This window comes from Stomoxys calcitrans, chromosome 4 (genome assembly GCF_963082655.1).
Source record: "Stomoxys calcitrans chromosome 4, idStoCalc2.1, whole genome shotgun sequence".
Classification (NCBI taxonomy): Eukaryota; Metazoa; Arthropoda; class Insecta; order Diptera; family Muscidae; genus Stomoxys; species Stomoxys calcitrans.
The window spans coordinates 29,203,795-29,228,236 of record NC_081555.1 but is presented as its reverse complement, the minus strand read 5'-3'; the positions used below and the strand labels follow the sequence as shown (position 1 = coordinate 29,228,236).

The following is a 24,442-nucleotide window of genomic DNA, read 5'->3' as shown; positions in this document are numbered from 1 at the left end:
ATCTGTGCAAAATTTCAAGCGATTAGCTTTACGTGTTCGACCACTATCGTGATTTCGACAGACGAACGGACATGGCTAGTTCGACCCAGAATGTCGAAACGATCAAGAATATATAAACTTTGTGGGGTCCTAGATCAATATTTCGAGGTGTTACAAACGGAATGACTAGATTAGTATACCTCCATCCTATGGTGCTGGGTATAAAAAACGACAGACGGACAAAGTGTACACAAATAATATGAGGACATGGATAAACCAAATCAGGAAAAATTTCAGAGTCGCACCATACACTGCATCCCAGCTATAGTAGTGGCGCAGGGTATAGTGCATGTTCATACCCTACACCACTACTGTGGTACATGGTATTTTAGTTAAGTGCATTTGTTTACAACACCCAGAAGGAAGAGCGATAGACCCATTGAACCGATCGACTCAGAATCAGTTTCTGAATCGATTTAGCTATGTCCGTCTCTCTATCAGTCTGTCTGTCCGTCTGTTCATGTCTATTTGTGTACAAACTACAGGTCGCAATTTGTATCCCATCGTCTTCAAATTTGGCACATATATTTATTTTTTGCATAGAGAGGAAGCCTATTGAAATTGGAAAAAATCAACCGTAGTTATCGCAGTTTGAACATATTTGCTTTGCTCGAAATTTGATACGGGTTGTTTGATAACCCATCTGAAAACATTCGCCGAGGTTCATCAAAATTGGTTCAGAGTTGGATATAACTCCCAAATTGTACCTAAAGTGTAGGTGTAGGGTATTATAAAGTCGGCACCGATCAACTTTTGCCTTTCATTGCTGTTTTAATCATTAACTACATAAAAATGTGTACTTTGTAGGCCCGGGCTATCGTTAACCGTTCGCCATTATATTTCCTATTGCTTATTGGGATCAAAATAAAGAAATAAAGGTTATGCGTCTCATGTACTATTGGTTTTTTTGGGAGACTCTAATGTATGTAAATACAATTTAAAAGTTATTTTATTTTACTTTCTTGGAATTTATTTTTCTATTCAACAGGATATTGTCCTATCCTTGACCATGACCAAACGGCAATCGATGATTGTCCGAGTAAGTTGGTTTGGCATGTTTGCTTGTTAGGTTAGGTTAGGTTTAAGCGGCAGTCTGCCATCAGACTCACTTAGACGTTTTCGTCCATTGTGATACCACAGGAACAGAAGAAGGAAGATGTCTTCTAGTTCCTACCATTGAACCATCCAGATCGCTTTAAAAAGCCCAATAACCTGCGAATGTTCACATCCGCTAAATTAGACAGGTTCTCAAAGAAATGAGAACCTAAAGTGGAACTCTCTCCGACTGCTAGTGCGGAGCACACACACAGAAGGTGTTCTATAGTCTCTTCTTCTAAGATGTCCCTACAGCTTCTGCAAAAGTCGTTGCTGGCAACTTTCAGTCTGTCAGCATGTTTTTCTATTAGACAGTGACCTGTCATGACGGACACAATGACTGAGACATCTGTTCTAGCCAATGACAACAGAGCAGTTGACCTCTTCAAGTCTGCTTGTTGCTGCTGTAGGTTTGCTTGTTGCTGCTTTAAGCTTTTGTGACTGACCGTATCAAGTGCTTTTGAAAGATCAATGGCCAGGAGGAAGATTCGTTTACAGGACCTTTCTGGTTTCAGGCCGTGGCTGATATGTGTGGTGATAGCGATAAGTGCTGTTATCATGCTGTTCATCTTCTTGAGTTCATGCTGGTGGTCTGCTGTAAGCAGAGATGAAGTAGTAATGCCTCTAGTGTCTTTGCAAAAGAGGGAAATAGACTGCTCGGCCTGCATCCTTGTTCTGCATGTTTTCCTGTTTTGACAATAAGGACCACCTGACACATTTTCCATGCTTCAGGCATCACTAGGTTGATGATAGATAGATTGATGGTGTCCCTCTGGTATTGAACTGAAAACTCGCCCAGATTTTGATGGATTGTCCCTCTTTAGGTCTTCTGCTACATCTTCAGCTCCGAATACCTGTTTTTTTTTGTAGACTGGTAGCTTCCTTGCCCTCCGTAGAAAGCTGCTTTTCCGTCTTGTCACTAAATGGGTGCCCGACAAATTGTCTACTATAATGGGCTGCAAACCGTTTCGAGTCTGGGATCTGATTTTCGTTGATGGTTATAGCGACTTAGCTTGACAGAATTAATTGTTGACCACAGTTTATTGATACTTGAGCCTGTGTTGCAGCCAACGATATGCTTTAACGATGCACGATAAGATAGAACTGAAAAAAAAAAACATCAAAATAAAATCGAACCATAATTGCCTTCGTAAACTGCAAAATAATAATCTTGTGTCGGCTAAAATTCCCGAAACAAAAAAATAAAAGTCGAAAACCCTTAAAACAGAAGAGATATTAACCACCTCAAGCGGACTTTTGGAAATCGGACCACAAATCAAGATTTGGCAGCCTAAACAAATTTTCGAAATGCTGAACTTCGAATGCCAAGCGGCACCCCGACTATAAGCCTTTGAATTTTGCACATGATCTAGTTAACACCTCAGCTTTAACCATTCAAAGAGTTATCCCTACCCGTTTTCAAACAACAGATTGTACATTTTTTTTGATTACATCCCATTGTACGATGTTTTCGCTTGTGTTCACCAACTAACGTTCTAATCTCTTGCTCAATGTCAGTTTTCCTCGTGCTGCTAAGATTGGTTTGGCAAAACTCATCAAGTTCATGCGTTTGTTTCGCTGCATCGCACAGTGGAGTAGAATCTAAAAAGGCCCTTGGTGGTCGGAACGTCTCTTCCCAGGGCCCAAGGTTTGCTTAGGTTCTCCCGCCTCTTGTGACTATAGGCTATGGACATACACCTAAGCCACTAGTTGGCTGGTTGTGCGCTCTAAGTACTAAAAAGTAATCCTGAAAAACAATCTAAGTTAGGAATTCCGCGCTACCATGCCCCCAATTTGGTTCAAATCTGTTATTGTGTCCCCACCAAAGTACCGGTATCGACGCAGTTCTAGAACACTGTGGAACAGCGAAACGATCGGCAGGACGACGAAAATCCTATGGGGTGATTCGCATTGTGGGATGAAGAGACTCTTGTTGTTGTTGTTGTATCCACATTTGCATGTGGAGGTGGCGATCCTCGTCAGGCTTTTGTGTTCACTGAGACTCTTCGCCACCGAACTGTGGTTTATGAATGCGACACCTACGCCATTGCTTCCTTAGGCCAAACATTTTTTAATGGTGATTTCGATTGTGAAAAAAAGTGCAGCATTTTTTCGACATGTTGCACTGAGATCGAAATTTTGTGTTCGATTCTCCAAAAAAGTGTAACCCCACCACCGGGTAAATGTTCGTTTGTAATGGTGTTGCCCACTGAAAGTGAAAAAATGCTGCATTTTCTACACCGTGGCTAGGCTAGGATGGAGAATGCCGCACTTTAAATCAGCTGCTATCATCTCATGTGCATGCCACCGTTCAAGAAAATTTTGGTTGAAAAGAAGAAGAAGAAAACAATTTGTAGAATGTTTGGCAAAATATTAAAAAGAAATACATAAAAAAAGGAAAAAGTAATCGCGTTTTATTTAGCTAACGACATATTAGATGCATTGCTACATTTTACAGCATTATTTGGTTGAAATTACAATATACGGGCATATTAACATGTTCGATTGAAAATGTAAAAAGTGTAAAACTATGAGAGGGATAAGGCAGCATTCCCAAAATGTTGTCCCGTATAAGTGCAACATTAGTGTAACATTTTTTTTCAGAATCGAAATCACCATAAGTTTGACTTCTAAAAAAACTACTTAACGTAAGGCAATACAGAATGAGACTTAATTTCAGTCATCAAAGTTGAAAATTCTTTAGCTTTTGCATGTTGCTTTTGTGGGATTTATTTGCATTGTTGAATTTTTTAACGCAACGCTTGTGCCCTTACGAGTCCTTTATGAGGTGATGTGTGTTGTAGTGATTGTTGGGTAAATGGTGTAAAAGGATGAGTTGGTGTAGTTGGTCTTCGGGGACGAGGTAGTAATCAGTGGACGTTGGGTTAGTCGAGGTGATTTATGTTGTCTTGACTGTGAAGCAGAACGATTGGGAAGTGTGATCGGTACAGAATCAAAGATGTTGACATATTTGCTATGCTAGAAGTGCAACACGCCCCAGATATAATAGCTGCTCAGGCCAGAGCATTTGGCTTCCTGCGCATGTGGCATTGGCCACTGCAGATATTATATTTGATCTAGGTGGAGTGGATAGCAAAGCGGATGCAACCCGTGCACATATGCAGCTATCTTCACAAGGCGGTTTGCTTTAAATGCTTGGAAAGCTGGTGCTTTACCTATTGGGTGTTTACTGACTGCGGTTGTTGTTGCTGTCGTTGTCGGCAGGTTGGTTGATTTCGGAGTCGCTCGACACTTAATGGTCGTTGCGCTTGACCTAGTGATAGACGAGGGAAAGCGAGGATAGGACTGTCTGATTCGAGCAGCAAGGGTCTTGCACTCTCTGCCCCAGTCATTCTCGCTTCTAAGGCCTAGGCAATTGTTGGCTTTCCGTGTGTGTCACCAGCGGTTATATCCATTACACTTTGCTAACGTTGAGCGGATGTGGATGTAACAGACTGAAATATTTTATCTCTGTTTCGCACGGAAGACACCTGGGGCCATTGTTGGAGCTTCGGGTGAGTTGGTCTATCCGGGTTTCTCTGCCTGCGGTTGGTGATGTGTGGCGGGTATCTAGACGCAGATGTGGATTGTTTTGCGCAAATATTCCTACATTATTTTCATTCCTGTTACTAGATCTGGGAAGGCCTGAATTGTCATTTCTTCGGTGGTGTAACCAGCTAGTACTTGCGTTAAATTTTGAGTGATGATGAGCGTATCCTCCAGGCGCAATCAGTACAGGGATTGATCTCAACTGTGGTTCAGGCCAGTGAAATTCGGAGCAGAAAACAGTACTAAAACAGAAAAAAAATATTGAATATTAAATACTGGGTTGGATGCTATTGTAGCGCAGAGGTTAGCATGACCGACTATGGCGCTGAATGCCTGGGTTCGAATACTGGTTAGATCAAAACAGAAAACAGCACCAAAACAGAAAAATATTGAATCTTGAATACTGGGCTAGAGGCCATCGTAGCGCAGAGGTAAGCATGTCCGATTATGACGCTGAATGCCTGGGTTCGAATGCTAGCGTGAATATCAGAAAAAAATGTTCAGCGGTTGATTTCCTCTCCTAATGCTGGCGACATTTGTGAGGCAGTATGCCATGCATAGAAACCATCTTAAAACTTCTTCCAAAAGAGGTGCTGCAGTACGACGCGCCATTCGAACATTGTCAATTTTGTAATAATGGGCTGGGTAGACTAAAATGGACACATTGACTACAGCTGTCCTTATCCTTCAATAAAATGTATTAGCCATTTTTTTGCCAGCATTTTCAATGTATTTTCTCTTTTTTATTAAGTTTTTTACACAACATGTCTATAAATTTCAATGAACACCATTTTAATATTCGCCATTCAAAGTGTCCACCATATTAGTCAAGTTTATGTGTGGGTCACAATTTGTTGGACAAGGATAACAACTCAACTCATTTGTTTGGTACTGTAAATAAGATACAGCTAAAGGAAAAAGGTTTTATCCTTGCAAAGACATAACTTTGAGTTATGCCTTTCATTTATATTAAATCGTTTATTTTTTGCTATTTAATCTCTTGCTTGCTTGCTAAAAATGGCTTTGCTAAGACCATACAACAGGAGCATTTTCTCCCAAATAACTTCGTCTAACACTGAAATTAAATTTTAATGCTTTCGACTTTGCACATTTTAAATCGTTTTCATGTTTGTTAAGGTGTTTTGGACTGTTTGGTGTTAGTTGAATAATTAAAGAGGCTTTTGTGGTGGCATAAATATTCAGATGACTAGTCATTCATATTCCCTGGGGTTAAATTAAATAAAATAGAATTAAAATGGTGCAAACATTTAATAATTCATGCAGAATTGAAAAACATAAAATTTATGTCCCACAATGACAGAAATTTGTGCAAATTGAATGGCTAGATAATATTCAAATTCTAAACTGAGTTATATATGCAGAAATATTTGAATTTTTAATAATTTTGTTGACAAAGGAAATAAACATGTTTTGTGAGAAAAAATGTTCTAAAGTGAAATTTGGTGGTAACTGTCAAGTTTCTATGGACATAGCTTGCTGGGACATACTGAAAATTATTCTTGAACTCCTTAAAAAACCTGAAGGACCAGATTCTAATGAAACTTTTTCAATATATTTTTTCATTTCAGCTTTTGACGAGTTATGACAATCTTGTGGATTTTTTCGTTTCTAAATTAATGACAATGATTTAAACTCAATATTGTGGGAGATAAAGGTAAGTTATAGGCAAAGAATTCTAATTTTGTTCCCTATCTGTCTACAAAAATATTGACTCTAAAAAATACAACAAATGATGGTGAAATTAAATAAAGTTCTAACGAATTTGCTTGCGTATGAGTTATATTAATACGAATTTCATTGGAGCGTATGATTATTAAAAATACATGGTTTCATCATTACAACACAAAAAATATGCATAGGAAAAAGAGCAGCTAGTGTGACAAGGTGTCGAATTTGGTTAGTGACATACTTACACTGTAAAAAAGTTCTAGCAATAAATTCGATATAAGTATCACACACCAATTTACGGCCCTTGAAGCCTTCAAAGCTTAAGGTATCCGACGATGACCTCCTTAACCAAGTTGAAACAAGTCATACCATGGTTGATGTTGCAGAAATTTTGCAAAAATTTTTTGATCACAAAGCTCGCGATTTATAGTCGATCTGGAACATTTGCTCGGTTGGTGTAATCTCGACGGTGAGGGCTTCGCTAGTTAAAGCCCCTGTTGGTGGTTTTCGGCAGTCGATTTATAGTTAATCGGGAACTTTTGGTAGGCGTTGAGGTGGGCTCGGTTGGTGTAATCTCGACGGTGAGGTCTTCGCAAGTTCAAGGTCCCTTGTTGGTGCTTTTGGTCGGTGGGGCCAACGACGGCAGTCGCCTTATGGTTGATCGAAAACTTTCGGTGGGCTTGGTGGAAGGCGTCGGTTGTCGGTGTGAGCTTCGGATGGAATCCTGTTGTGAGCAAATTGAGCGCTGGCTTGGCTGACCTCAGGAACGTCGTATTCGGCTGAAGTTGAAGAATTGGTTGGCGGATATGATGACGACGAATTATGGTTCGGTGGCAAGGAAAGGCAGATGCGCTCTTTACCTATATCGCTACTTCAAAGTCTACGGGATAAAACGATCTTAGGAGAACTTTCGTGACAACAATTCCCGGCAATTCTATCTAGAGCTACAACTAGGTGTGTATGCGAGTCAGGCGTGGATGCAACTAGGTGCGGATGAGAGCTAGTTGCGAATGAGATATGTACAATTAAATTATGCCCTTCAACTAAATTTATTTTGTATAAATTTTTTAGCAGAATCCATGGTGGTGGGTTCCCAAGATTCGGCCCGGCCGAACTTAGTACGCTTTTACTTGTTATTTTTTGGATGTTGCCAGTGGGATAGTAAAAATTCTGCTGTTTAAGAACTGATACAGGTTTCTCTTTGATATTTTGAATGGTTAGAGAGGAGGTGTTAGCGAGATATGTTTTTCAAGGCCCTGCGTGGTCTCTAACCATCCAAATTTCGAAGTTGTAGCCCTACCAGTTCTCAAACGATAGGTTTTTTTACCAATTTTTTTTTCGATTCTATCCCTTTATGTAACATCTTATCATTTTCCCCACATGCCTTACACACGGTGTCACTTGCCGCATCTATTCTGCATAAGTCCTTCCATAGGCCTAGGTACGGGTCACCTAGGCCTATGAAAGCACTATTGCCATAAAGTCTGCCTTCTTACTCCCTCTCAGTAATAACCTCGAACTCTCGTGATTCGGATCTCACCATAGGACTTTCGTCGTCTTATCAACCGACTCACAGTTTCACACCTTTGAATGGGCGTTCGTCGCCAACGTGCTTATCTTCTTCGCCCCGAAAGGTTTCGCTTTCGCAAAGTTTATCGATGACAGTCTTTTGAACACTATGTTCACTCCGGCCAATAGTGCCATTTCGGGGTAGGCGTTCATCTCCCTCTTACACTTATATATTGTACGTGATCTTACCGTGCTGGTTGTTAAAGACCTGATGGACTGTTTGATGTCCTTAATAATGTTCACACCACCGTAGCACAGAGGTGTGAACGTTTCCGCCTATGACGCTGAAAACCTGTGTTCGAATCCTGGCGAGAACATCGCAACAAATTTTCAGCGGTGGTTATCTCCTCCTATTGCTGGCAAGATTTGTGAGGTAGTTTGCCATGTTAAACAATTTTTCCCCAAAGAAGTGTCGCACTGCTGCACAATGTTTGGACTAGGCTTTAAAAATGAGGCCCCTTGCCATTGAGCTTAAAATTTGAATCGGATAGCAGTCATTGATATGTGAGAAGTTTGCCCCTTTCTTTAATGTAATGTTCATAGAATGTTTGCGATGCTGTTCACACTCGACGTCCTCGCGTTAATACCATTCCACCTCGTGCTTTTTCAGATTTCCGCTTGCAGGACCGTATTATGGTCAGGCAGTTGAAAACAGATCTCAACCCCTATGTCCCCAATGTAAAGCCGCAGTCCCACTCTGTTCTCTAACTTTGATCCATCCTTGTAGCATTAAAATCCAGATAGCAATACCAGGTTTCGTCAACCAAGACCTTGCAACTGAGTAGTGTCTCATACTCGATCTGAAGTTACGTCTCAGCCATCTGATCAAAAACCTCGACCAATTAATACAGTTTTCCTGTAGTTGCTTCGATTTTACAGCGATGGTATTATCTGCCCCTATCATCTATCTATTTTCCGATCGTCTTAAATCTCATTTATCTACAGTGGCCTCATACTTAATCTGTATGTCTATGGACCGGATATCAAGCATAATTTCCTGTATCCTAGTAGGCACCCCGCCTATGCCAAGACAACATATTATCAAAATCATTTGTGATGTCCTTATGTTGCTCTTTAATTCCATCGACGTAAAACATACTACTGAGGCGAAGGCTAGTATTGATCTGATCATACTGCTGTTGACCCGATTGAATATCCCCGGATGAAGACCCCAATTCAAGCCTATGGCTCGTCTACATTGTAACCAACACCTGTGAGCTTTCTAATTATGCTCCCGATTTTGCCTCTTGCAGTTCAGTATCCTATTCAATACATTTTCTAAGTATTTAGACTTGTCGCAGGGACGTAGCCAGGGAGGGGGGCTGTGGGGCCCTCTCTCCTTACCCCACAAATTGCTATTCTTCGGATGTTAGAGCGTATAAGTACCTGTTATTGTTTTGTATTTGTAATATGGGGCATAAAAAATCCTCCCTACGTCCATGCCTGGTCGGATACCGACATCTTAGAAGTCGGTATCCCACCGAGATGTTTACACGTTCGATTAGCTAAGGCAAAAATCTCACAAGTGTCGCTAGAATTTGGAAGGCATAACCAACGCTGACAAGTTTGATGTTCTCGACGGAATGCGTATCCAGGAATATGCTTACCTCTAATCTACTGTGGCCCCAATGTGAGGCAAGAACGGTTTTCATATTCAGAGGATGTATGCGATGTATCGAATATCTTGAACCTCTTAGTCATAACGACTTGTCACCTTGACTAACTCGAATAAATTTTGCAAATTACCTTTTCTTGTTTCCAACATATCCCAAACTGATTTATAGTTATATTGTCTCTATATATGCCTCAATGATGTACAATCAAAATTGTTAGCAAAAGTCTTAAGAGGTGATGAATATCTAAAATGAGTTTGTGACAGAATGAGATTTCTGTCACAAACAGCCATAAATATTAAAGTAAATAACTATCATACGCACTATTGTACGCCGCATTAATATAACTCATACGCAAGTGGATTTTGTTTGGTTGGTACAATAGTAAGGCTTGGGTTTGTTTGTAAATAGTTATTGTGTATTATTTGATCTTAGTTGACGTCAATATTTCAACAGCGGCGATGTTTCAGGGAAATAAATGTGTGGAATAACATTGTTAACTGCATATTGTAATTATGTGTTATTATACACTAGTAAACATAACGCACGTCAACATTTTCTTCATCAATTATGTAATAATTTCATATACTCATACGCCTACCTTTTTTTACTTTTCCATTGTGCTATTTCTTTACGGCTTTGATTGAGACTTTCCCTGTCTCTTACTGATTGGGCTAAGTGAGGAAATATTAAACGCTTTTAATGACACAATGAAAGATTGACATCTTGGTATTGTGGTTGATAGGTACTGTGAGTTTCTGACATGTTCTATAATAGAATATGTCAATCACTAAAGCAACTCAAAGATGAAACTTATCTCACATTAAATATGACAAAAGTTTGGCTTAATACCGTTAGACATTTATGTATTGAATGAGAATTGGATACATTATGAAGGCAAGCGATGTAAATGTTAATTGTTAAGGGTATTGCCATGAAAACATCTTTAAGGAGCATGTGCGAAAACTTTTCTGATAATAATGAGTACTGCACAAAAGACAAATTTACATGAAATTTTATCTAAGCAAAATTTTCCTAAAATACAAAATTTCCATGAAATTTTCTCTAAAGACAAAATTTTCTTTAAGACAAAATTTCCATGAAATTTTCTCTAAAGACAAAATTTTCTCTGAAGACAAAATTTCCATAAAATTTTCCCTAAAGATAAGGTTAGGTTAGATTAGGTTGAGTGGGTTGCGCACCACAGGTGAGTTACTTGGAAGGCAGTTTGGCCCATTGTGGTATTCTAGAAAGAAAGGGAAGAGAAAGAAGAGGAATGGAATGGAAAAGAAAAAAAACAGGAGGAATGGAGAACCCGAGCGGAGTCCCGGAGCTTATGGCAACCTTCGTTGGAAACATCCTTAAAAAAATCTCATGAGACCTACCAGAGGTATGTTCGCAAGTTCACCCAAATCACAGAAGAAATAGCTTCCCAGAATGGAGAGCCTACGTCCCTGCAGACCAAGACATGAACACAGCAAGTGCTCAATAGTCTCCTTTTCATCCTCATCGAGGCAATTCCTACAGAAGCCTACATAGTGCACGGTTATGACCCCTATTAAGGTACTCATCGACCTCTTATCGAACGCCAGCAACTCCCTCGTCGTCCTCCGGTTGATGACAGGCCAAAGCGGCTTTGCGTCCCATCACGCAACCAATGCCGCCCCGACCATACCCCCTACTTTGTTCAGTAACTCGACAAATGGTATTTAGACAAGACCGGTGACTGGTCCGCCCGGCGCAGACGAACCGCTCCTGGCGCACTCGCGTGCTGTATCATATCCTGGAATCCCCTCATGCCTAGGAACCCATATCAGCGTCCCATCATGGGCCCGGAGCCTATCCAGGGACTCCAAAAAATTCGCCACGCATCTCGACCCCAAGGCCTTGAGCACCGCCATACTGTCCACAAAAATTCCGCCATACTGTCCACAAAAATTCTGAGTGGTGTTAAATCCCTTACCAGAATTTCCCTTGCGGCCACTGCAATGACGCAGACCTCTGCCTGAAAGACCATACACTCGTCCGGCAGTCTCAGAGACATACCGATTTTAAGTGAGTGAGAGTAGACCCCCAATCCAGTCCCTGACTCCATCTTGGAGCCATCGGTCTAGATCGAGGTCTCATCCTCCCCAATTACAGCATTTGCCCCTCATTCATCCCTCCCAGAAAAACGAAACGTGAATGCCCTCACTCCAGTCGGCACTGGTGCCAGGTAGTCGAAGATTGTCCTCAGTCTATCCTTCACATCCATAATACCCAGAATAGAAATGTAGCCGCAACCATGCTCCTTCAGCATCCCGAGCTCCCTCAGCCTTAGCGTGACCTTGGTGACACAGCATTGCCTCCAGGTCTGCCTGCGGTGCGGATCTCAGTGCTCCCGTGACCTCGACGCAGGCCAGTCTCTGGACCTTCTCGAACTTCCTCGCATGCGTCCTCTTCTCTACTGCATTCCACTATACCAGTGCTTCATAGGTCAGCAATGGTCTCACGATGGCCGCATACATCCAATAAATAATCTTGGGAGTTACCCCCCACTTCCTACTGAACATCTTACTGCACGAGTAAACAATATTGTTTGTCCACTGGAAGATTATGGGGTGAATTCCCGTGCGGTCCAGTGCGGCGATTATCGATCCTATCTCCACATTATTGAAGGCTCCTGCAATATCCAAGAAGGCCGCCAAAGCCTACTCCTTCTGTCGGAGAGACCCCTCGACCTCCTGTACCACCTCGTGAAGGGCCGTCTCCAACGACCTGCCTTTGAGGTATGCGTGTTGTGCCCCATGAAGTTTTCCGGCGTCAGTCACCCCCTCAGGTCAATCAATCTATCCATTGTTTTCAGCAAAAACGATAACAGAAAATCCGCTCAAGCCAGGGCAGGGTGACTCCAAGGGACTCTGCAGCAGTGCCGGGATAATTACATCAGATCCGGCCGACGTAAATGGTCGGAAAGTGCTGTTTTAGTCGGCAACGATGTCCCTAATGAGGTCATCCGTTAAGGCCACATATGTAGGTATTGCGATATCTTGATCGCCGATCTCTTCGTGGCCACCTAGGAAATGAACCTCCATCAAAAGCTTCACCGTCTCTTGTCCACTCTCGGTGTAAGTCCCGTCCTCAGTGAGCTAGGCGTGTTGGGATTGTTCGAGAGCACTTTGATCAACCTAGATGCTTCACTTGTGCTTTCCATTTCCTCACAGAATTTCGCCTAGGAACTCCTCTTCATCTTCCTCGTCTCCTTCTTGAACTTGCCAAGGTCGTCGCTATACTCGTCGCAGCCCACTGCCGTGTTCTCTCTCTTGGCCTTATTAATTTCCAAAAGCAACATTTCCATGAAATTTTCTCTAAAGACAAAATTTTCGTGAAATTTTTTCTAAAGGAAAAAATTTCCTTGATTTCTCTAATTTCTCCAAGAAAAAATTCTATAAAATTTCCAAAGACAAAAATTCCATGAAATTTCCAAAGACAACATTTCCATATAAGTTTCTCAGAAGACAAAATTTCCATGAAATTTTCTACGAAACAAAATTTCCAAGAAATTTTCTTTATAGACAAAATTTTAATGAAGTTTTCTATACATCAAAATTTCTATGAAATTTTCTCTAAATACAAAATTTTCATGAAAGTTTCTGTCAAGACAAAATTTCCATGAAATTTTCTGTTAAATCAAGCTTTCCATGAAATTTTCTGTTAAGACAAAATTTCTTTGAGTTTTTTTTCTAAAAATACATATTTCCAAGAAATTTTCTCTAAACACAAAATTTTCATGAAATTTTCCCACAAGACAAAATTTCTATGAAAGTTTCTGTCAAAACAAAATTGCCATTAAATTTTCTGTTAAGTAAAGATTTCCATGAAAGCTTCTCTTAAGACAAAATTTCCTTGAGGAAATTTCCAAGAAATTTTCGCTAAAGACAAAATTTACATGTAAATTAAGATACCATAATATCAGAGATTATCTTTTTTTTAATAACATCACGCAACCTCTTTACATTGGCATACCAAAAATGGAAAATGACACCAACACTTAAACCCACAAGTGCTGTGTCATTAGATGACACAAAAAAACATTTTTTGTATTTCTCCGCCCAAAGTGTAATGCTGCTTGAGATTTAACGTCAACTTCATGTCAAAACCAAAGTATGTTTTCACGCATTCAATATATCCTACTCAGTGCAAGATAATGTTGGGAGATGTATGTACAACATAATGGAGAATAATAAAAGGGACATCTCGCAAATGATACCTTCAATAGAGCTAATGAAATTTCACATTTTGTTGATGGTTGCCATTAAAAACATACTTGGAAATGGTATAAAACCGAAAATACTGTTTTCTTAATAGAAGACCTGACCTGATAAATGAGATAGATTTGCTTTCCACGAATTTAATTGGTAATTTAGAGGATGAAGTTAGTGGAGTACATTACAATGACCAAAATGGGACATCTCAATGTAATTTAAATGAATTTTTGAAATGCACAGTGGGTTCGTGTTCTCAGGAAATCCAAATGTAGGATCGATTTTTATGACTGTATCCAAATCTGAATCGATATTACCCATTTCCAAGTCCCAGCAACTTAAACCAGTAAGAATATTCTGAATAAAATTTTCCAGCGTATAACTTCATTGATTCGAACGGTGTCATTTCAAAGATGGACAGGAAAAACTATTTACGGGGGGATATGAGGATTGCAATTTGATATTTTAAGGTGTTGTAAATTGAATGACTAGATTAGTATACTCCTAAAGTAAGGCGGTGGTGAGTATAAAAGCAGGCTCCTTTCGATATTCAACAACACCACTATATATTTATTATAGGCCTCTTAGTCGCTTAATACTTACTTAAAACACCGGAAAGACTGATCGATTTGAAGGTGAGGGAACGAGTGTTGCCAGAGAACTTCGGTGGGGTACAACCCATAGACCTCAAAGGTAGGTCGTTGGAGAAGGTCTTGCACGAAGCGATACAAGAGGTCAAGACATCTCTTAGACTGAAGTAGTACGTCATGATGGTCTTCCTGTATGTTGAGGGACCAATGTGGAGATAGCATGAGTTCAATAGTTGTCGCCCTGTATTTAATGATGGTCCATCAGAATATTTCTCAATGGACAAAAAATGTGCTTCAATAAAGGTTATAATTAACCGGATTTTAGACTTCTGCAGAGGATATTTGATTTACAGAATGCACATTGCAAATTTGTCCATGAACATTCCGTTAAGGAACAGGGGCAAACATTTCGCATATCAATGAGTGCTGTCCGATTCAAGTTTAAGCTCAATGATAAGGGGCTGCCCTTTTTATAGTCGAGTCCAAACGATGTGCCGCAGTGCGTCACCTCTTTAGGGAATAGTTTGTATAGGCATAGTACCTCACCAATATCGCCAGCATTTGAGGGAATAACCACCGCTGAAATTTTTTTCTGGTGTTCTCGCCAGGATTCGAATCCATGTGTGCAGCGTCATAGGCGGACATGTTAACCTCTGTGCTACGGTGGCCTCCTATTTCAAATTGCAAATTTTGCCCATGAACATTCCACTGAGGAACAGGGCAAACTTCTCACATATCAATGAATGCAGTCCGATTCAAGTTTTAAGCTCAATGATAAGGGGCCTCCTCTTTTATAGCCCAGACCGAACGGCGTGTGACATTGCGTCACCTCTTTAGGGAGAAGTTTGTGTAAGGCATAGTACCTCACAAATGTCGCCAGCATTTGGAGGGAATAACCACCGCTGAAAATTTTTTTCTGATGTTCTCGCCAGAATACGAATCCATGTATGCAGCGTCATAGGCGGACATGTTAACCTCTCCGCTACGGTGGGCTCCTACTGGGTGATCATTAGGGTGAGTACATTTTTGGGGGTTGTCAAAATCATAATCTACGACGTATTCTTAGAACATCAAATCAAAATTAAGTTCCCGAATTTTCACGAAAAAATGGTTTGGTAGCTGACGTTCTGCAAAAGTGGGGTCTTTCGCAGATAGTTGTCCTCTTCGAGAAAGGAAATCAGCCTGAGAAAAGCCCTGGATGACCGGGGATATTAAGGGACAAATGTGGAGATAGCATGAGGTCAACGGTTGTCGCCCTGTATTTAACGAAGGTCAATCAGAATAATTCTCGATGGACGAATAATGCGCTTTGAAGCAGGCTTTTCAACTTAAAATTCGGTATGGTCGGAAGACGGCAAACAAGGGGGCGCCTTATGAATGTGTGCTCTTGTTGGTGTTTTTCACTAAAAGATATAATTAACCGGATTTAAGACTTCTGCAGGAGATATTTCATTTACTGGATGCGCATTGCAAATTCTATTAAGGAACATAGGCAAACTTTTCACATATCGATGAGTGCTATCCGAATAAAATTGTTTTAAGCTCAACCCTAAGGGGCCTCCTTTTTATGGACGAGACCGAACGAAGTGCCGCAGTGCGACACCTCTTTAGGGAGAAGTTTTTACATGGCATAGTCCTCACAAATGTCGGCAGCAATTGGAGGGAATAACCACCGCTGAAATTTTTTTTCTGATGTTCTCGCCAGGTTTCGAACCCAGATGTGCAGCGTCATAGCCGGACATGTTAACCTCTGCATGCGACGGTGGCCTCCTTTTACGAAGTGGTCTACCTAGGACATGCATATGCTTGGAAAGCCTGGCAGGAGGCAAGGGTGGTATTTATACCCAAGCCGGGCAAGTTATGAGCCTTAGGTCCTTTCTACACAAAACCATTTAACGTATTTTGAATACCATGATAAATAGTAGCACATCCAGCGAGATATACAAATAGCTTGCCTATGTCAAGGGAAGGTCTGTGGAGACAGCTCCGCACGAGGTTGTGCATAAAATAGAAGAATCCTTCGACACCAAAATGTTCACACTGGCGATATGCATTGACATCAAGGGGGCTTTTAACCTTAGACCAGTATCGGGTGGACCGAGTCCTTAGAGACTGGATAAACCATATGCCTAGGAACGGGTCCTTAGGGACTGGAGTAACCATATGCTAAGGAGTAGGTCGATAAACTATGGGTATCATGAGATAAATATAAGGGAGAAAGTGATACAGGATATGCCACAGGAGGGCATTTTATTGCCACCGTTAAGTACTTATTATGGATGCTGACTGAGGAGGGATTTGAAACTGTCTGCAAGGCAAACGATGTTATATTACATCTAAGGGGTAAGGATCAGAACCGGCTATGCAGAAGGGCCAAAATGGCCTTGCGTATGGCATACGACTGGGTTGCACCTAGGGGATCTCAATCTTAATCCAGAGAAGACCAAAATCTGCCTGTTCACGAGGAAGACAACGGTGGATTTAACGCAACTCGTTTCGATATCTGACAAAGTCAACTACTTAGGAGTGTTTTTGGAAATTAAAGTGAATTGGAAGTGTCACAATCAGAAGCGTACCGAGAAGGTTTACAGATGTTGGGCCGCTGACGCCCCGTAGGCTCGAAATGGGGTCTAAATCCGAGGATATACCAATAATTAATTACGTCTTATTAGATTGCCGGACTGCGATGGAGAAAAATTGCATCGTATGTATAATTAAACAGGTTCAGAGAACATGTTGTCTTGGCATAGGCGGATCGATGAGGACCACGCTTACTAAAGCACTAAAGACCATCCTAGATGTCCGACCCATAGACATTGAGATTAAGTGTGAGGCAGCTACTGCGGCTATGAGACTTAAAGCGAAGGGATAATGGATAGGGTATAGGAGTATATCATACCGTAGCGGTACAGTCCCGGCTACGATAGGTAGCCGGGAAGGAATAGAAGAGGTTTCCATTCGGATACCTAAGTCGTCACTTGAGGTCGAGTGCGATTTTGGATTGACGGAACCCTGGTATTGACATCAGATCTTGCTATTGGGTTGCCCAAAAAGTAATTGCGGATTTTTAAAAAAAAAAGAAAATGCATTTTTAATAAAACTTAGAATGAACTTTAATCAAATATACTTTTTTTACACTTTTTTTCTAAAGCAAGCTAAAAGTAACAGCTGATAACTGACAGAAGAAAGAATGCAATTACAGAGTCACAAGCAGTGAAAAAATTTGTCAACGCCGACTATATGAAAAATTCGCAATTACTTTTTGGGCAACCTAATACAAAGATGGATCAAAGTTGGGTGTCTACATTTAGAACCAAGGTATTGAAATCATTTTTAGACTGCCTGACCAAAATGCGGTCCTGCAAGTGGAGATCTGGGCGATAACGGAATGCGTGAGGTAGTGTAGTGTTAACGCGAGGTCATCGAGTATAAACTTTTATGAATCGAGTATGAATCTTTACGGACAGTAAACTGGCCACCAGGGCAATCATAAACACCGCGGTAGGGTTGTAACTACAGGCTTCCCCTTCGTGTGCTGGGGTATAACTCGCGGAGGAAGGGTCCTTCACAGGATATTTATATTCGCAATGACTAGAGTAGGGAACACGGAGTTTGTTTCAGTTTTCAAAATCTGTTTATTTTAGGATAGGCTGCAAAGTGGTTAGTATCTAAAGGAGAGTACTTATTGCCAAAGCCTGGAACATCATTTGAGAATACGGGTCAAAACGGGCAAAGGTCGGGTGATGTGGGTGGAGACCTGGAACGGTACACCAACCTCCAAGATGGATTGCACAATAGCTGTGCAGCGTGAGTGAAGACCTAGTACAGTACTTCTAACATAGCTACCAGTCCGCGGTTGGAACTTGGCTATGCAGCGGTTATTGTCTACGGCAGGGTCAAGCTATGGATGCCGGAAACGGCACTCTCAGGGCTGTGGCTAAGGTAAGATTAGCAGGTCGGTTGCTGGGCGTTACACAATGACGAAGTTGAAGACATGGTACAGAACTTTCACTTTACGCACTGGCTGGGCTTATCAGTCAGTGACTTGATGGCGGTGTAGGCCTGGAACATCACTCTTAAGTACGGGGGTACCGCGGCGGGGAAGTTATGGGGCGATGAAGTCGAGGTCAGGATACGTCGGTCATCGAGTCTGATTGCGAAAGTACGGAAAATGTCTCAGGATGTTACGGTGCAGTGATCACGGAAATACCCTGTTCTGAGAAGGAGAAATAGGCGGTGACACTACGCGATGACCACGTAAGAACATTGGGGCTGGGATACATTTGGCGGGGTTACATGAAGAAGTGACCTCGAAAGTACGCTGTTGATAGGGAATATGACAGGCGTTGGTGCAGTGACCACGAACTTACATTATAGCTTTCGGGACACATAGGACTACGAGCTCACACATGCAAAATCGGAGGATGATGAGACACTGAAGCATTTTCTTTGCCTTTGCGGGGCTTTCGCGGCTAACTGACACAAGCAATTAGGTGGGGACACAATATCAGACATGAACCGAGAATTACTCAAACATTCCAGTGAAAATCTTACCATTTAATTGATTTAGACTCATTTAGAGAGTGATGATTTTTTCAAAAATTTTTGACGATATTTTTACTCAACTTTGATGATTTTTTGGGTATGGAAGACAATTAGGGATTTTGTAAGTAGCACGGAATTCCTGAATTAGATTTTCTTTTTCGAGGTTACTTTTTATGGAGGGTATGCTAATTTCGTCATTGCGTTTGTAACACATCGAAATATTGATCTAAGACTTTGACCGTCTTGACTTTCTAAGTCGATTTAGCCCTTTCCGTCTGTCCGTCTGCCTGTCGAAAGCACGCTAACTTTCAAGGAATAATGCTAGACGCTTGATATCTTGCTTGAATACTACCTATTAGTGTAGGTCAGTTGGGTTTGTTAATGGGCTATATTTGTCCATGTTTTGATATAGCTGCCATATAAACCGATCCCTGATCTTGACTTCTTGAGTCATTAGAGGCCGCAATTCTTATCCGATTTGGCTGAAATTTAGCATGAAGTGTTTTGTTTTTACTTTTAACAACTGTGCCAAGTATGGTTCAAGACAGTAAATAACATGTTATAGCTCCCATATAAACCGATCTCTTGATTATACTTTTATAGCCTCCAGAGGGTGCGCCCGATTTGGCTCAAATTTTATTTAACGACTTTTTCTATGACTTTCAACATATTTGCCAAATATAGTCGGAATCGGTCCATAACCTGATATAGCTCCCATATAAACAGCTCTCCCGATTTTGCTGGAATTTTGCACAATGACTTTTACCTTGGGTTCTAATAGCCACATCAAATATGGGCTCCATATATTCAAAGCTTGGTATAGCTCCAATAGCATAGCAATTCTTATACATTATCTTTTGTCTGCCTATAAAAAGATATCGAGCAAAGAACTTTAAAATGCGATCAATGGTGGAGGGTATATAAGATTCGACCAGACCGAACTTAGCACTCTTTTACTTGTTATTGTTGGCTTAGCTTATATCCATAGTTACATTAAAATCCACTCCCTCTTTTCAACTAGTAGAACCTAATGCTCGGTTTCGCTGAAATTTGGCACAATGAATTGTGTATGACCCTCGATAACCGTATGGAATATGGTTCAGATTGCACAATTTCTTGGTAGGATCCTTATTTAGAGCGATCTCCCGGTGTAAGGTCTAAGTGCCATAGAAGCCGCAATTATTACTCATTTTGGCTGACATTTGGAGCTTAGAGCTGTCGTCGTTTCGTCGTCAGTATTGCTCAGATGAGATACAGCTCCCATATACACCGATCCCTCGGTTTACGGTCGTTCACCCACAATTGGCTTATTTATTATCTGATTTTGCTGAATTGCGGAACAGTGAGTTGCGTAAGACCCACTACGTTCGAGCAGGATTTTACCTAGCTCAGACTATGGGTAATGGAACGGGTGATAGGTAGTCAATTTGTCCTCAATATTTCTTTCGAGTCATCTTGATAAGCTACAGTTTCAATCTAAAACAAAACATAGACCTTTCTGTGCAAAGTCAGATAAAACAGTATGACTATGATAATTACTTCACGTACAATATTCTCAGCCTGAGAGTTACTAGATATATAGTTTCAATGTTTTCTCATTAGACATCGTCGGTATATTCTATACTGTACAAGGTATGAACGCCAGAAGCTTCCCCTGCCTTAAAATTGCCTGTGTATCTTCAAAACAGCAACATATGTTAATTCAGAATATGTTTTAAGACTTGTTCTACCAACTCAATCTAAGGGAAAAGAATGTTTGTAGAGAATTTTTCATTGCTAAAATACTCTAAAACAAATACAAAAATGTAAAAACTTCATTTCCCTCTACCACAGAAAAGGTAAAATTATGCCTATTTTAGTAATAGAAACAAGTAAGAAGGCGTTAAGTTCGGCCGGGCCGAACTTTGGATACCCACCACCTCGGGTATATATGTAAACCACCTTTCATCAAAATCGAGTGAAAATTGCATACCTTATGTCCCACAGCAGTTATATTAAAATATAATCCGATTTGGACCAAATACTAATAAGTACAAGTCATTGTTCAATTATGTATAACAAAATATTGGTCTTTTTAGTAGCTATATCTAAAAATAAACCGATCTGAACCATATACAACATGAATCGGAAATCGGATTATAAATACGTCTTTTTTGGGGCCAAGACTTTAAATCGAGATATCGGTCTATATGGCAGCTATATCCAAATCTTGATCGGTCTGAGTGAAATTGAAAGAAGATGTCGGAGCCCAACACAACTCATTGTCCCAAATTGCGGCGACATCGGACAGCTATATCCAAATCTGGACCGATCTGGACCAAATTGACGAAGGATGGAGAGGAGCCTAACATAATTCACTGTCCCAAATTTCAGCAAAATCGGATAATAAATGTGGCTTTTATGGGCCTACGACCCAAAATCGGAGGATCGGACTATATGTCAGCTATATCCAAATCTGGACCGATCTAGACCAAATTGACGAAGGATATCGAGGGGCCTTACGCAACTCACTGTCTTAAATTGCAGCAAAATCGGATAATAAATGTGGCTTTTATGGGCCTTAGACCCAAAATCGGAGGATCGGTCTATATGGCAGCTATATCCAAATCTGGACCGATCTGGACCAACGAAGGATGTCGAGGGGCCTAACGCAACTCACTGTCTTAAATTTTAGCAAAATCGGATAATAAATGTGGCTTTTATGGGCCTTAGACCCAAAATCGGAGGATCGGTCTATATGGCAGCTATATCCAAATCTTGACCGATCTGGACCAAATTGACGAAGGATGTCGAGGGGCCTAACGCAACTCACTGTCCCAAAAATCAGCAAAATCAGATAATAAATGTGGCTTTTATGGGCCTAAGACCCTAAATCTGAGGATCGGTCTAAAGGCAGCTATATCCAAATCTTGACCGATTTGGGCCAAATTGACGAAGAATGTCGAAGGGCCTAACACAACTCACTGTCCCAAATTTGAGCAAAATCGGATAAAAAATGTGGCTTTTATGGGCCAAAGACCCTAAATCGGCGGATCGGTCTATATGGGGGCTATATCAAGATATAGTCCGATATAGCTCATCTTCGAACTTAACCTGCTTATGGACAAAAAAATACTCTGTGCGAAATTTCAGCTCAATATCTCTATTTTTGAAGACTGTAGTGTGATTTCAACAGACAGACGGACGGACATGTCTAGATCGTCTTAGATTTTTACGCTGATCAAGAATATATATACTTTATAGGGTCGGAAATGGATATTTCGATGTGTTGCAAACGGAATGACAAAATGAATATACCCCCATCCTTCGGTGGTGGGTATAAAAATAAACTTGTTTTGAAATTTTGCACAAATTGCATATTCTAATTCCTTAAAGCTCTATTTAAATGGAAAGTCTCTTCCTCGTGTTGTTTGAAAAAGGGAAACTAATTTAATTCATATAAAGCTTCAATAAATTCCCACACTGAATTGTACATTCCACATTTGCTCAAAAATATTCAATTGGGTGTTGTAACTAACTAACCGCAACAACACAAATTTTGGCTATTTTTAAAATTTTGGGACAGAATGTGGCATATGAATGTCAACACCACAACACGAGTCTTAAAACCACAAAGCCCGGAGTAGATAGTGTTTGCCGCAAGCAATAAAACCCTCAGAATATAGAACTCAAATGTTACGCTATTCAATGAAGTCAAGCGAGACCATACAGCTGCTAAGGCTTTAATGTTGAATTGTTGTCAAACACAGCATAACTGAAAAATTATTTAATATCTTAGTTTTTTTTTTATCTGAAGAGCAGGGAAAGGAAAAAGGACACTTGATCCCTTAGAGAGTTGAAATACGAAATTGCTCTAAGATTACAATTAAATAGGATATGTGGTTACAGCAATAGTTCTTTGGGGATTGTCTAAAGTATTATGATAAAACTGACATATAAAAAGCATCACTGCTGGAAATATTGTTTATTTACACACATAGCTGAAGAGATTTTTGTAACATTCATGTAATTATACCCTCCACCATAGGATGGGGGTATACTAATTTTGTCATGCTGTTTGTAACACCACGAAGTATGCGCCTGAGACCCCATAAAGTACATATATTCTTGATCGTCATGTCATTTTAAGTCGATCTAGCCATGGCCGTCCGTCTGTCCGTCCGTATGTCCGTCTGTATGTCCGTCCGTCTTTCCGTCCGCCTGTCCGTCCGTCTGTCTGTCCGTCCGTCTGTCCGTCCGTCTGTCCGTCCGTCTGTCCGTCCGTCTGTCTGTCCGTCCGTCTGTCCGTCCGTCCATCCGTCTGTCCGTCCGTCCGTCCATCCGTCTGTCCGTCCGTCCCTCCGTCCGTCCCTCCGTCCGTCCTTTCGTCCATCTGTCTGTCGAAAGCGCGCTAACTTTCGAAGGTGTTAAGCAACGGCTTGAAATTTTGCACAAATACTTTTTATACCCTCCACCATAAGATGGGGGGTATACTAATTTCGTCATTCTGTTTGTAACTACTCGAAATATTCGTCTGAGACCCCATAAAGTATATATATTCTTGATCGTCGCGACATTTTATGTCGATCTAGCCATGTCCGTCCGTCTGTCCGTCCGTCCGTCTGTCTGTCGAAAGCACGCTAACTTCCGAAGGAGTAAAGCTAGCCGCTTGAAATTTTGCAAAAATACTTCTTATTAGTGTAGGTCGGTTGGTATTGTAAATGGTATTGTAAATGCCATATAAACCGATCTAGGGTCTTGACTTCTTGAGCCTCTAGAGTGCGCAATTCTTATCCGATTGGAATGAAATTTTGCACGACGTGTTTTCTTATAATATCCAACAACTGTGCCAAGTATGGTTGAAATCGGTCCATAACCTGATATACCTGCCATATAAACCGATCTTGGGTCTTGACTTCTTGAGCCTCTAGCGTACGCAATTCTTATCCGATCAGAATGAAATTTTGCACGACGTGTTTTGTTATGATATCCAACAACTGTGCCAAGTATGGTTCAAATCGGCCCATAACCTGATATAGCTGCCATATAAACCGATCTTGGGTCTTGACTTTTTGAGCCTCTAGAGTGCGCAATTCTTATCCGATTGAAATGGAATTTCGCACGACGTGTTTTGTTATGATACCCAACAACTGTGTCAAATAAGGTTCAAATCGGTTCATAACCTGATATAGCTGTCATATAAACCGATCTTGGGTCTTGACTTCTTGAGACTCTAGAGGGCACAATCCTTATCCGATTTGAATGAGTTTTTGCACAAAGTATTTCGTCATGATATCCAACAACTGTGCCAAGTATGGTTGAAATCGGTCCATAACCTGATATAGCTGTCATATAAACAGATCTGGGGATTTGACTTCTTGAGCTTTTAGAGGGCGCAATTCCTATCCGATTTGGCTGAAATTTTGCATGACGTATTTTATTTTCACTTTCAACAACTGTGTCAAATAAGGTTCAAATCGGTTCATAACCTGATATAGCTGCCATATAAACCGATCTGGGATCTTGACTT

The 24,442-nt window shown here is 40.8% G+C and overlaps 1 protein-coding gene across 8 annotated transcripts in view; it reads left to right on the top strand.

Moving 5' to 3' along the window:
- LOC106083463 (calcitonin gene-related peptide type 1 receptor) overlaps positions 1-24,442 on the top strand; it is a 119,613-nt gene that overhangs the window by 49,922 nt on the left and 45,249 nt on the right. For all 8 annotated transcript variants that reach the window (XM_059366413.1, XM_013246536.1, XM_059366412.1 and 5 more), the window contains one exon: positions 6,273-6,358. The gene's annotated coding sequence lies outside the window, so the exon portion shown is untranslated. The remainder of the gene's footprint in view (positions 1-6,272; positions 6,359-24,442) is intronic.